The following is a 4665-nucleotide window of genomic DNA, read 5'->3' as shown; positions in this document are numbered from 1 at the left end:
CGACAAAGACTCGAGAGGCGCAGAAGGGTTTCCGCTGCGCTGCCTCGGCCTCGACCTCCTGCCCCGGCGACGCCGCTGCTTCACAGGGCAGCTAATTTTGCCTGAAATCTGGGATATATATATACTTACATATATACTTATATACGAATAAAGGAAATTTATATACTTACATATATGATTATTTAAGAATAAGTGGAATATATGTACTTCCATATATCTTACATACTTACATATAACTTCAGCCTCTCCAACAGAATGCATAGTAGCATTGTGTTTTTGCGATAAGGCCCCTGTTGTTTTAAGTCGCATGTAGTGTTGATGATCTTAGCATATTCCGACTTTCCTGTTCATTTGATCATCTTGATGTAAGCATTCATTTCTCTCGCCTTGGTGTGAATTCGTTCGGATTTATTATTAATCCGAATTTTCTTTCTTTTCAGATCATATCGTCGTCTCTCGAAGATCGAAGGTTTACCGAATTATTGCTGGATTATGTTTGATTTCAGCAGGTTTTCGGCTCTTGTGCAGATCTCAAAATTACATGAATCACAAACTCTGCTGCAGCTGCTGTGCTTTATTTAAATTTATTCGCCTTAAGGACCAGGACCTACTCTGCAAAATGGATCGAGCAGCACCCCCACCCCCCATCCTTATAACGACAGTGGTGCCAGAACGGACAGCCTCGGAGTTGGCAACATTACAATGCACGGCTGCCAGGTCGTAATATTGTTCAGCGCCGGGACAGTTTGTTTTTATTGTCCTGGGGTCACCATTCGCACCGGATATTGGTGCATATTGCAATGATGAGAAGGGGGAGGGGGAACTACGTGAGATGCTTGGGACGCCTCGACGCGAGAGGGAGGCGGGGCTGAAGGCGCTCCCCCCCACCCCACCCCCACCCGAGATCGGGTTGGAGCGATTTGATTATTATCATTGTTTCCTTCTTGTAAATGGGGATATAGAGTTACAGGATAAAAGCTGAAAGCAGGAACAGTCATGACCAGCATAGAAATAAAGTTTTTAATTTCTTCCTCTTCGTCCTCATGCGTCTATGCCCTCTCTATGTATCTTTCCCTCTCTCTTTCTCTTTCTCTTTTCTCTGCTCTCTCTCTCCCTCTCTCTCTCTCTCTCTCTCTCTCTCTCTCTCTCTCTCTCTCTCTCTCTCTCTCTCTCTCTCTCTCTCTCTCTCTCTCTCTCTCTCTCTCTCTCTTCTCTCTCTCTCTCTCTCAATTTATCTATCTATCTCTATCTGTCTAGTTTTCTACCTATCCAAATGGAAAGCATAATAATAAGTTAGACAGAGGCTGCTGAAAGACTTGCTATGGCCACCTCAGAAGGTGTGATTCAGACATTTTTGAGACTTATTTAAGATCACTATTAATTTCTTCCTCTTTGATCTCGTGTGTCTATGCCCTCCCGATGTATCTTTCTTTCTCTTTCTCTTTTCTTTGCTCTCTCCCTCACTTTCTCCCTCTATTATTTCTCTCTACCTATCTATCTCTCTCTCTCTCTCTCTCTCTCTCTCTCTCTCTCTCTCTCTCTCTCTCTCTCTCTCTCTCTCTCTCTCTCTCTCTCTCTCTCTCTCTCTCTCTCTCTCTCTCTCAATCTGTCTCTCTCAATCTCTCTCTCTCAATCTTCTCTCTCTCTCTCTCTCTCTCTATATATATATATATATATATATATATATATATATATTTATCTCTCTATCTATCTATCTATCTCTATCTGTCTAGTTTTCTACCTATCTACCTATCTATATGTCTTATTTTATCTACGTAACTGTCCCTCTCTCTCTCTCTCTCCCTCTCTCTCTCTCTCTCTCTCTCTCTCTCTCTCTCTCTCTCTCTCTCTCTCTCTCTCTCTCTCTCTCTCTCTCTCTCTCTCTCTCTCTCTCTCTCTCTCTCTCCGTCCTTTTTCTCCCGCTCCTCTCACTCTCATTCTCACTCTCTCCTCCCTCCCTCACTCCCTCCCTCCCCCTCCCTCCCTGTTCCCTTCCCCTTTTTCTCCTCCCCCCTACTCCTTTCTCCTCTCTCCGTACCCCTCTTACTTCCTACCCTCTATCCATCTTTCCTCCCTCCCTCTCCTTCCTTCCCTCTCCCTCCGTCTCCCTCTCTCTCCCTCCCTCCTTCCCTCCCTCCTTCCCTCTCCCTCCCTCTCCCTCCCTCTCCCTCCCTCTCTCTTTCTCTCTCTCATATTTCCTGTAAGCGATTTCTTCTGATCCTCCTTCGCTTCTTATCCATTATTCTCCTTCAAAGAGGCACCAATTAAAGAGCAAACAGGCAAGTCTTCTCCGTGCCATCTTTCAGCGACATGTTGACAAGGGCGGCCGTGTGCCCGCCACCCGAGGCTTGGCGCGCCCTGTGACACACAAAAGACTTAAGGGAGACGCAGTTCATTCGGAAAGCGCGGATGAAAAGGCACCGGCGATTTTTAAGGCGCTGAGACAATGAGGTACTTCTTGGCGCATGAGGCTGACGTAGCAGCTAGGAACAGCCTAGCTCTTTTCCCTCCTTTCCCTCCTACTTCTCTCCCCCCCCCTCCCTTCTCTCCTTCCCTCCCTCTTTTCCCTTATATTCTTCCCTTCTTCCTTCCTTCCCTTCCCTTTCTTCCCTTGCTCCCTCCCTCCCTCCCTCTTTTCCTTCCTTTCCTTCCTCCTTCCCCTCCCTCCCTTCCTTCCCTTGCTCCCTCCCTCCCTCCCTCTTTTCCTTCCTTTCCTTCCTCCTTCCCCTCCCTCCCTCCTTTCCCTTCTCTCTCCCTCCCCCAAGGGTGGATTTTTGTGTGGAGGAGCCAGGGGGGAGGGAAGGGCAGACGACAGCGAGTGCGAGAGATGCAGGCAGATGCAGAGATACAAGAGATCTTTGTCCCACAGGAGATTCTTATCAGCGAGATTCTGCGCGACGAGGTGGTCTTCTCCGGAGGAATTTGCATCTGGGCGTTCGTCACCAACGGCGTCTCTAACAACACGGGTTTTTTAATGCTTTGCCGCCGCTATAATTGCTGCTCCCATTACCGACGCTCTCTGTGTCGAGGGCAAGCGTGCGAACAGATTTACGCCTGTCACCACCTCACGAAGAACTCATTGCGCCGCAGTTATAATCAGAATTCATCACTAACACTGGAGCAGTATTGTTATATCCACACCACCATAACTCCAACGTCAGAAGATGTATAGTGTTCCCTGCAGTCGCCGCGCCAGCCGCCTCACTCGTCCCTCTGCAAACCTCAGACAGCGCCTTCATCACTAACACCCTCTTCACGTCATTATCAACTTTTACCTTTACGATAGAGGGAATGATTATTAACGGGTTTCCTTATTAATGATCCGCGAAATTCTTTTGATTAACTGGTAAAGAATTGAGAATCAGCTCGTGGGCGAGTTTCACTCCCGTTCCGCTGAAGCATCGATTGCTCGGGGACTCACGAGCAGGGTCGGAAACGCCTCGCAAACAGCCCGCACAACGGTGTGTTCAATGGTGTGTTCAACGGTGTGTTCAATGGTGTGTTCAACGGTGTGTTCAATGGTGTGTTCAACGGTGTGTTCAACGGTGTGTTCAACGGTGTGTTCAACGGTGTGTTCAACGGTGTGTTCAATGGTGTGTTCAACGGTGTGTTCAATGGTGTGTTCAACGGTGTGTTCAATGGTGTGTTCAACGGTGTGTTCAATGGTGTGTTCAACGGTGTGTTCAACGGTGTGTTCAACGGTGTGTTCAATGGTGTGTTCAACGGTGTGTTCAATGGTGTGTTCAACGGTGTGTTCAATGGTGTGTTCAACGGTGTGTTCAATGGTGTGTTCAACGGTGTGTTCAATGGTGTGTTCAACGGTGTGTTCAATGGTGTGTTCAACGGTGTGTTCAATGGTGTGTTCAACGGTGTGTTCAATGGTGTGTTCAACGGTGTGTTCAATGGTGTGTTCAACGGTGTGTTCAATGGTGTGTTCAACGGTGTGTTCAATGGTGTGTTCAACGGTGTGTTCAATGGTGTGTTCAACGGTGTGTTCAATGGTGTGTTCAACGGTGTGTTCAATGGTGTGTTCAACGGTGTGTTCAATGGTGTGTTCAACGGTGTGTTCAATGGTGTGTTCAACGGTGTGTTCAATGGTGTGTTCAACGGTGTGTTCAATGGTGTGTTCAACGGTGTGTTCAATGGTGTGTTCAACGGTGTGTTCAATGGTGTGTTCAACGGTGTGTTCAATGGTGTGTTCAACGGTGTGTTCAATGGTGTGTTCAACGGTGTGTTCAATGGTGTGTTCAACGGTGTGTTCAATGGTGTGTTCAACGGTGTGTTCAATGGTGTGTTCAACGGTGTGTTCAATGGTGTGTTCAACGGTGTGTTCAATGGTGTGTTCAACGGTGTGTTCAATGGTGTGTTCAACGGTGTGTTCAATGGTGTGTTCAACGGTGTGTTCAATGGTGTGTTCAACGGTGTGTTCAATGGTGTGTTCAACGGTGTGTTCAATGGTGTGTTCAACGGTGTGTTCAATGGTGTGTTCAACGGTGTGTTCAATGGTGTGTTCAACGGTGTGTTCAATGGTGTGTTCAACGGTGTGTTCAATGGTGTGTTCAACGGTGTGTTCAATGGTGTGTTCAACGGTGTGTTCAATGGTGTGTTCAACGGTGTGTTCAATGGTGTGTTCAACGGTGTGTTCAATGGTGTGTTCAACGGTGT

Source organism: Penaeus chinensis, chromosome 24 (assembly GCF_019202785.1).
Source record: "Penaeus chinensis breed Huanghai No. 1 chromosome 24, ASM1920278v2, whole genome shotgun sequence".
In the NCBI taxonomy this organism is placed as follows: domain Eukaryota; kingdom Metazoa; phylum Arthropoda; class Malacostraca; order Decapoda; family Penaeidae; genus Penaeus; species Penaeus chinensis.
Note: the sequence above shows the minus strand (reverse complement) of the source record.